Source organism: Manis pentadactyla, chromosome 13 (assembly GCF_030020395.1).
Source record: "Manis pentadactyla isolate mManPen7 chromosome 13, mManPen7.hap1, whole genome shotgun sequence".
In the NCBI taxonomy this organism is placed as follows: domain Eukaryota; kingdom Metazoa; phylum Chordata; class Mammalia; order Pholidota; family Manidae; genus Manis; species Manis pentadactyla.
Genome location: NC_080031.1, coordinates 47,068,444 through 47,078,683, shown reverse-complemented (window position 1 = coordinate 47,078,683; position 10,240 = coordinate 47,068,444). Strand labels below are relative to the sequence as shown.

General features: G+C 39.6%; 1 pseudogene; it reads left to right on the top strand.

Moving 5' to 3' along the window:
- LOC118929267 (putative olfactory receptor 14L1) lies at positions 1–8,951 on the top strand (annotated as a pseudogene).
- Positions 8,952–10,240: the final 1,289 nt, after the last annotated feature.

The window sequence follows — 10,240 nt, the reverse complement described above, 5'->3', positions numbered from 1 at the left end:
ATGGCCAATGTCACTGTGCTGCTGACTGAATTCATCCTCATGGGATTCTCCGACATTTGGGAGCTGCAGGTCCTCCATGCTGTGGTATTCTTTCTCATCTACCTGATGACTCTGATCGGCATCCTGCTCATCATTCTTCTCATCACGTTGGACCAGCACCTCCACAGTTCTATGCACTTTTTTCTGAGGACACTGTCGTAGTTAGATGTGTGCTTCATCTCTGTCACAGTTCCCAAGGCCATTACTCAATCTTTGACCCAGAATAGCTCAATATCATTCCTGGGCTGTGCAGTGCAAGTCTTCTTGGTTGTTCTGTTTGCCTGTGCAGAGCTGGCCTTGCTCACAGTGATGTCCTATGACCAGTATGTGGCCGTGTGTCACCCTCTCTACATTATCAGGTCATGATGAAGAAAGGAGCCTGTGAGAAGATGGTGGCTGCCTCCTGGCTCAGTGGGGCTGTCTCTGGCTTCTTGAACACTTCTGTGACCTTCTCATTACCATTCTGTTGGTCAGATGTCATCCATCAGTTCTTCTGTGAGATCCCCTCATTACTCAGACTCTCTTGCTCGGAGAAGTTCCTTGCTGAGATTGGAGCCATAATTGCCACAACCTCCTTGGGTATCCTGCGGTTCACTTCCATCCTGGTTTCTTTTTTTTTTTTTTTTTTTTTTTTAGATAATTATTTTTTATTGAAGGGTAGTTGACACACAGTATTACATTACATTAGTTTCAGGTGTACAACACAGTGATTCAACATTTATATACATGATAATTCTAAGTACCAGCTATCACCATACCAAGTTGTTACAATATTTTGACTATATTCCTTATGCTATACATTACATCCCGGTTGCTTATTTATTTTACAATTGGAAGTGTGTACTTTTTCTTGGTTGTTGTTGTTAGGGTATCTCTCATATTTATTGATCAAATGGTTGTTAACAACAATAAAATTCTGTATAGGGGAGTCAATGCTCAATGCACAATCATTAATCCACCCCAAGCCTAATTTTCGTCAGTCTCCAATCTTCTGAAGCATAACGAACAAGTTCTTACATGGAGAACAAATTCTTACATAGTGAATAAGTTACATGGTGAACAGTACAAGGGCAGTCATCACAGAAACTTTTGGTTTTGCTCATGCATTATGAACTATAAACAGTCAGTTAAATATGAATACACATTTGATTTTTATACTTGATTTATATGTGGATACCACATTTCTCTCTTTATTATTTTTAATAAGATGCTGAAGTGGTAGGTAGATACAACATAAAGGTAGAAAACATAGTTTAGTGTTGTAAGAGAGCAAATGTAGATGATCAGGTGTGTGCCTGTAGACTATGTGTTAATCCAAGCTAGACAAGGGCAATAAAACATCCACATATGCAGAAGATTTCTCTCAGAACAGGGGGGGTGAGGTTCTAAGCCTCACCTCTGTTGATCCCCAATTTCTCACCTGATGACCCCCCTGCGACTGTGCCTGTCTTAGGTTGTTCCTCCCTTGAGGAATCTTACCCGTCTCTGGCTAACCAGTCATCTTCCGGGGCCATACAGGGAAATGTTAAGTTGGTAAGTGAGAGAGAAGCCTTATTGTTTGAAATGGTTAGCTTTTTATTTCTTTGCATATTTATGCCCTGTGGCTTCTATGCCCAGCATTTGTCTTGAGGTATCTTTACCACTTGGAGGAGTTATGATACTCGGTAAATTTGATATGAGGCACGAATTCTATTTAAGAATTTGTTGTAATTAGGAAGGAAGAAGAAAAGCTATAGAAGTAGCAGGCGGGAGAAAACATGGGAAGATTGATTATTTCTTTGACATATCTTCTTGTAGAGTAACTTCAGCATGTATATATTTTAAGCTACTACTTAAATTGCGCACACACATTAACATAATAGGAGTATAGTTACATAACCAAAGCATACCTGTAATTACCAGCCATCTCCAGTGAAACCAAGAAAACCAGTTAGGCACCCTAGGCATTTGTGAAAACTTATCAATGATATGATGGTTATTATCTAACTGAATTTGAATAGTTTGAGAAAAATCAGACAAATTAAAACAACCCATTCCTGGGCACTGTTCACATCCCATATGTTCTTTTAACAGTAAATAGTCTGTAGTTGTAAGATTTTGGAGCGCTACAATTTGCACTTCTCCTAATTCTTGGTTGAGTTCCAACAGTATAGATCCAGTCAAATTTGTTGTTTTACTGTATGCACAGGCCAGCTTAGATATCTCCTTCATTCCCATGGCAAGTCCAGGAGCTGGTGGGATGAGTGCATCTACAGCTGTAGCAGTGCGTGGATCTTTGTTGGGGTTTTTTGATGATCATCTTCTGGCATGAGTCTTCCCGAGAGTGCTGATGTTGGAAGTTCTCTTTCATATCGTTTCTTAGTTCATTTTCGGGGTAGCCAAATTAGGCTTTGATCCTCTGTATAAACACAGACAGACCCTTTGCCTACACTTTTATATGTCCTTTATATCATTGTGTAGAACTCATTAGAGGTCACCACATAGGAACTGCATTTTTTTTTTTAATCATTAATCTACACTTACATGACGAATACTTTGTTTACTAGGCTCTCCCCTATACCAGGTCCCCCCTATATACTCCTTTACAGTCACTGTCCATCAGCGTAGCAACCTGTTGTAGAATCACTACTTGTCTTCTCTGTGTTGTACAGCCCTCCCCTTTCTCCCACCCCGCTATGGATGCTAATCTTAATACCCCCCTACTTCTCCCCCCCTTATCCCTCCCTACCCACCCATCCTCCCCAGTCCCTTTCCCTTTGGTACCTGTTAGTCCATTCTTGAGTTCTGTGATTCTGCTGCTGTTTTGTTCCTTCAGTTTTTCCTTTGTTCTTATATTCCACAGATGAGTGAAATCATTTGGTATTTCTCTTTCTCTGCTTGGCTTGTTTCACTGAGCAAAATACCCTCCAGCTCCATCCATGTTGCTGCAAATGGTTGGATTTGCCCTTTTCTTATGGCTGAGTAGTATTCCATTGTGTATATGTACCACATCTTCTTTATCCATTCATCTATCGATGGACATTTAGGTTGCTACCAATTCTTGGCTATTGTAAATAGTGCTGCGATAAACATAGGGGTGCACTGATCTTTCTCATACTTGATTGCTGCATTCTTAGGGTAAATTCCTAGGAGTGCAATTCCTGGTTCAAATGGTAAGTCTGTTTTGAGCATTTTGATGTACCTCCATACTGCTTTCCACAATGGTTGAACAAGTTTACATTCCCACCAGCAGTGTAGGAGGGTTCCCCTTTCTCCACAGCCTCGCCAACATTTGTTGTTGTTTGTCTTTTGGATGGCAGCCATCCTTACTGGTGTGAGGTGATACCTCATTGTAGTTTTAATTTGCATTTCTCTGATAATTAGCGATGTGGAGCATCTTTTCATGTGTCTGTTGGCCATCTGTATTTCTTTTTTGGAGAACCGTCTGTTCAGTTCCTTTGCCCATTTTTTAATTGGGTTATTTGTTTTTTGTTTGTTGAGGCGTGTGAGCTCTTTATATATTCTGGACGTCAAGCCTTTATCGGATGTGTCATTTTCAAAGATATTCTCCCATACTGTAGGGTTCCTTTTTGTTCTATTGATGGTGTCTTTTGCTGTACAGAAGCTTTTCAGCTTAATATAGTCCCACTTGTTCATTTTTGCTGTTGTTTTCCTTGCCCGGGGAGATATGTTCAAGAAGAGGTCGCTCATGTTTATATCTAAGAGGTTTGTGCCTATGTTTTCTTCCAAGAGTTTAATGGTTTCATGACTTACATTCAGGTCTTTGATCCATTTTGAGTTTACTTTTGTATATGGGGTTAGACGATGGTCCAGTTTCATTCTCCTACATGTAGCTGTCCAGTTTTGCCAGCACCATCTGTTGAAGAGACTGTCATTTCGCCATTGTATGTCCATGGCTCCTTTATCAAATATTAATTGACCATATATGTCTGAGTTAATGTCTGGATTCTCTAGTCTGTTCCATTGGTCTGTGGCTCTGTTCTTGTGCAAGTACCAAATTGTCTTGATTACTATGGCTTTATAATAGAGCTTGAAGTTGGGGAGTGAGATCCCCCCTACTTTATTCTTCTTTCTCAGGATTGCTTTGGCTATTCGGGGTCTTTGGTGGTTCCATATGAATTTTTGAATTATTTGATCCAGTTCATTGAAGAATGTTGCTGGTAGTTTCATAGGGATTGCATCAAATCTGTATATTGCTTTGGGCAGGATGGCCATTTTGACGATATTAATTCTTCCTAGCCATGAGCATGGGATGCGTTTCCATCTGTTAGTGTCCCCTTTAATTTCTTTTAAGAGTGACTTGTAGTTTTCAGAATATAAGTCTTTCACTTCTTTGGTTAGGTTTATTCCTAGGTATTTTATTTTTTTTGATGCAATTGTGAATGGAGTTGTTTTCCTGATTTCTCTTTCTGTTGGTTCATTGTTGGTATATAGGAAAGCCACAGATTTCTGTGTGTTGATTTTGTATCCTGCAACTTTGCTGTATTCCGATATCAGTTCTAGTAGTTCTGGGGTGGAGTCTTTAGGGTTTTTTATGTACAGTATCATGTCATCTGCAAATAGTGACAGTTTGACTTCTTCTTTGCCTATCTGGATTCCTTGTATTTTTTTGTTTTGTCTGATTGCCGTGGCTAGGACCTCTAGTACAATGTTAAATAACAGTGGGGAGAGTGGGCATCCCTGTCTAGTTCCCGATCTCAGCGGAAATGCTTTCAGCTTCTCGCTATTCAATATAATGTTGGCTGTGGGTTTTTCATAGATGGCCTTTATTATGTTGAGGTACTTGCCCTCTATTCCCATTTTACTGAGAGTTTTTATCATGAATGGATGTTGAACTTTGTCAAATGCTTTTTCAGCATCTATGGAGATGATCATGTGGTTTTTGTCTTTCTTTTTGTTGATGTGGTGGATGATGTTGATGGACTTTCGAATGTTGTGCCATCCTTGCATCCCTGGGATGAATCCCACTTGGTCATGGTGTACGATGGTTTTGATGTATTTTTGAATTCGGTTTGCTAAAATTTTGTTGAGTATTTTTGCGTCTACGTTCATCAGGGATATTGGTCTATAGTTTTCTTTTTTGGTGGTGTCTTTGCCTGGTTTTGGTATTAGGGTGATGTTAGCTTCATAGAATGAGTTTGGGAGTATCCCCTCCTCTTCTATTTCTTGGAAAACTTTAAGGAGAATGGGTATTATGTCTTCCCTGTATGTCTGATAAAATTCCGAGGTAAATCCATCTGGCCCGGGGGTTTTGTTCTTTGGTAGTTTTTTGATTACCGCTTCAATTTCGTTGCTGGTAATTGGTCTGTTTAGATTTTCTGTTTCTTTTTGGGTCAGTCTTGGAAGGTTGTATTTTTCTAGGAAGTTGTCCATTTCTCCTAGGTTTCCCAGCTTGTTAGCATATAGGTTTTCATAGTAGTCTCTAATAATTCTTTGTATTTCTGCGGGATCTGTTGTGATTTTTCCTTTCTCATTTCTGATACTGTTGATTTGTGTTGACTCTCTTTTCCTCTTAATAAGTCTGGCTAGAGGCTTATCTATTTTGTTTATTTTCTCGAAGAACCAGCTCTTGGTTTCATTGATTTTTGCTATTGTTTTATTCTTCTCAATTTTATTTATTTCTTCTCTGATCTTTATTATGTCCCTCCTTCTGCTGACCTTAGGCCTCATTTGTTCTTCTTTTTCCAATTTTGATAGTTGTGACATTAGACCGTTCATTTGGGATTGCTCTTCCTTTTTTAAATATGCTTGGAGTGCTATATACTTTCCTCTTAAGACTGCTTTTGCTGCGTCCCACAGAAGTTGGGGCTTAGTGTTGTTGTTGTCATTTGTTTCCATATATTGCTGGATCTCCATTTTGATTTGGTCATTGATCCATTGATTATTTAGGAGCGTGTTGTTTAGCCTCCATGTGTTTGTGAGCCTTTTTGCTTTCTTTGAACAGTTTATTTCTAGTTTAATGCCTTTGTGGTCTGAAAAGTTGGTTGGTAGGATTTCAATCTTTTGGAATTTACTGAGGCTCTTTTTGTGTCCTAGTATGTGGTCTATTCTGGAGAATGTTCCATGTGCACTTGAGAAGAACGTGTATCCTGTTGCTTTTGGATGTAGAGTTCTGTAGATGTCTATTAGGTCCATCTGTTCTAGTGTGTTGTTCAGTGCCTCTGTGTCCGTACTTATTTTCTGTCTGGTGGATCTGTCCTTTGGAGTGAGTGGTGTGTTGAAGTCTCCTAGAATGAATGCATTGCATTCTATTTCCTCCTTTAGTTCTGTTAATATTTGTTTCAGGTATGTTGGTGCTCCTGTATTGGGTGCATATATATTTATAATGGTTATATCCTCTTGATGGACTGAGCCCTTTATCATTATGTAATGTCCTTCTTTGTCTTTTGTTACTTTCTTGATTTTGAAGTCTGTTTTGTCTGATACCAGAATTGCAACACCTGCTTTCTTCTCTCTGTTGTTTGCTTGAAATATCTTTTTCCATCCCTTGACTTTAAGTCTGTGCGCGTCTTTGGGTTTGAGGTGAGTCTCTTGTAAGCAGCATATGGATGGATCTTGCTTTTTTATCCATTCTATTACTCTGTGTCTTTTGATTGGTGCATTCAGTCCATTTACATTTAGGGTGATTATTGAAAGGTATGAATTTATTGCCATTGCAGGCTTTAAGTTTGTGGTTACCAAAGGTTTAGGGTTAGCTTCTTTACTGTCTTACTGTCTAACTTAACTCGCTTGTTGAGCTATTATAAACACAATCTGATGATTCTTTATTTCTCTCCCTTCTTATTCCTCCTCCTCCCTTCTTCATATGTTGGGTGTTTTGTTGTGTGCTCTTTTTAGGAGTGCTCCCATCTAGAGCAGTCCCTGTAGGATGCCCTGTAGAGGTGGTTTGTGGGAGGCAAATTCCCTCAACTTTTGCTTGTCTGGGAATTGTTTAATCCCTCCTTCATATTTAAATGATATTCGTGCTGGATACAGTAGTCTTGGTTCGAGGCCCTTCTGTTTCATTGCATTAAGTATATCATGCCATTCTCTTCTGGCCTGTAGGGTTTCTGTTGAGAAGTCTGATGATAGCCTGATGGGTTTTCCTTTGTAGGTAACCTTTTTTTTCTCTCTGGCTGCTTGTAATACTTTGTCCTTGTCTTTGATCTTTGCCATTTTAATTATTATGTGTCTTGGTGTTGCCCTCCTTGGATCCCTTGTCATGGGAGTTCTGTGTACCTCTGTGGTCTGAGAGGCCATTTCTTCCCCTAGTTTGGGGAAATTTTCAGCAATTATTTCTTCAAAGACATTTTCTATCCCCTTTTCTCTCTCTACTTCTTCTGGAATGCCTATGATTCTTATATTATTCCTTTTAGATTGATCACTCAGCTCTCTTAAAATTCTTTCATTCCTGGAGATCCTTTTATCTCTCTCTGCATCAGCTTCTCTGCGTTCCTGTTCTCTGTTTTCTAGTCCATTAATGGTCTCTTGCATCTCGTCCATTCTGTTTTGAAGTCCTTCCAGAGCTTGTTTTATTTCTGAATTCTCCTTCCTTAGTTCTTGCATATTTCTCTGCAAGTCCATCAGCATGGTTATGACTTTTGTTTTGAATTCTTTTTCAGGTAGACTGGCTAAATCTATCTCCCCAGATTCCTTCTCAGGGGAAGATGTAGCAGATGCCGAAGCTGTCTGGGTTAGTCTTGTCTGAATCATATTTTTTTGCCTTTTCATGTTGACAGGTGCTATTGACTGTCAGCTGGGAGGGCCAAAATTTTCACTTACTACTGGCCTTTCTTTACTGGGGCAACTGCGACCCCTAGTGGCTTGTGTTGGGTAATTGCGTATAGAGTGGGTCTTTGTGTCTTGCCTGGCCGGGAGGGAGAAATTTCCCTTTCTGTGGGCGGAATTTGTCTCAGGCTGCTTCTCTGCTTTCGCAGCGCCCGGTGGGGTGATGGATGGGGGGGCTGCTTGACTGTTTCCCTCCGTGAGGGGTCTCAGAGCTGTTGCCCAGGGGGTTAGTGCACCCGGTTTTCCCTGTAATTTCCAGCTGCTGTACTGTGACCTGGGTTGTTTCCGTCAAGCTGTTAAGTCCCTGTCCCTTTAAGACTTTCAAAAAGCCCCGGCTTTTCTTTGTCACAGGGGCATCAGCTTCAGCACCCGCTCTGAGGTCTTACCCCCTGTTCTCCCAGTATCCAGGGCCCCCTGGGCATATACTGTGTCTGCGCTCTGGCCCGGATGGCTTTGGCTGGGTGTTCGGCAGTCCTGGGCTCCGTCTCCCTCCCGCTCTGCCTATTGTTCTCCCACCGGGAGCTGGGGGGAGGGGCGCTCGGGTCCCGCCAGGCCGGGGCTTGTATCTTACCCCTTTCACCAGTCGCTGGGTTCTCGCTGGTGTAGCTGCAGTCTGGCCACTGTCCTGCGTCTTCTGGTCTCTCTTTTAGGGCTAGTTGTGTTTGTTGTATTTTCAAAAGTATATATGTTTTTGGGAGGAGATTCCCACTGTCCTACTCACGCCGCCATGTTGGCTCCGCCCCATCCTGGTTTCTTATCCCTACATCTTCTCCACAGCTCTGAGGACACCATCGGTGGAAGGCAGGTCAAAAGTCTTCTCAACATGCATTTCTCATCTCGTGGTTGTTATCGTTTTCCTCAGTACAGGGTCCATCGCCTACCTTAAGCCAACGTCAGAGTCCCCTTCTATTTGGGATCTGATTGTGTCTGTCTTCTACACTGTGGCACCATCAACATTGAATCCCATCATCTATAGCCTGAAGAACAGGGACATGCAAGCTGCCTTCTGGAAAATGCTGAGAAAGACTGTCTTCATACACAGAAACAACAAGAGCAATAACAAAAACACAGCTGCTTCACTCAGTTCAGGCAAACGTAAAGCCAATTCAGTTAGTAACAGCTGTCCTCCTATTTACGTAAGGTAACCATTTACACTTCTATGCACACATAGAGCCACATTTTTTCAATATCACTTTAAGATAGATAAAAATATATGTAAAAACAGGGTTTCCCTAAAGCAAGGGGTTTAGACAACAAAAAGTACAACTGCAGAAGCTAATACATCCTATCTGTGTGCTTGGTACCAACACAGTGGATTTATTGTACAGTTAAGTTTCTGAAGTTTGGTCTTTTGCTCAGCATTACACACTTGGGGTCTATCCATGTTATATGCATATTATGATGGATGTTACACTGAAATGCAGGTTTTCTTTCTTTCTATAATTATAAGTGATCACAATGAATATTTTTTTGTTTCCTTTGGAAAAAGAAATAACACTGATTAATAAATTCACCATTTTCAATTTTATAAGATGATCTACTTGTATCATTACTTGCTGTACTTATTTTTATTCCAAAGAATAGTGGATGAAAGTACATTTTTCCAAATCTAATCACATATTTTGCATACTCTAAGTATTTTTCAAATACTTTCCCCTTATAATAGTAAAAGAAATATAACTTACTGTTATATATAAATTTGAATTTTAATAGATTTTTAATTAAGGTGAACCTACCTATCATCTACCAATGTATACCATTCAATTCATCTCTTCTATAAATGCATTATTTATATAATTTGCCCATTTTTTAGATTGGTTGATTTAATTTATTAATACTTATCTATTGTTTCTTAATACTCACATTTTCTTAGATGTCATATTAAATAAGATATCTTTGTATGATTAAATGTCATACAAAGATCTTCCAAAACGTTATTTGCTTTCACCTTTTTATGGTATATAAATTTATGAGCCTTTGATTTATTTAAAATTAATCATATTTATATGATTATGGTTTGTAATTTCTTTGATATTTTTATTCCAAAACTATTGTACAACAGAATGTTTGATCAATGTTGGGCTTATTTCAAATATATTACCTTATCCCAATTTTCCTCATCATCATTAGGAATTTTAGGAAGGTACTGTTTAGATGAAACTTAAATGAAGTGCAGTTTTGATACACTCGAAACCAAGAAAGGATACAAAGCCATCCATATCAGGCATTGACTGAAAATTCAATCTAGCCTCCACTTCCTTGAACACAACAATTTAAGATATAAGTGAATGTTGTGTACAGAAACCCCTGGGTTAGGAATCAAGACTGCTTCTCTGTTCAGTGATCAATGGATATTTCATTACTATTGATGAAACCCCAACAGGAAAATGCCTTATAGTCTGTGGTCTGAGATATCTAGTCTTCTCAGTAAGAG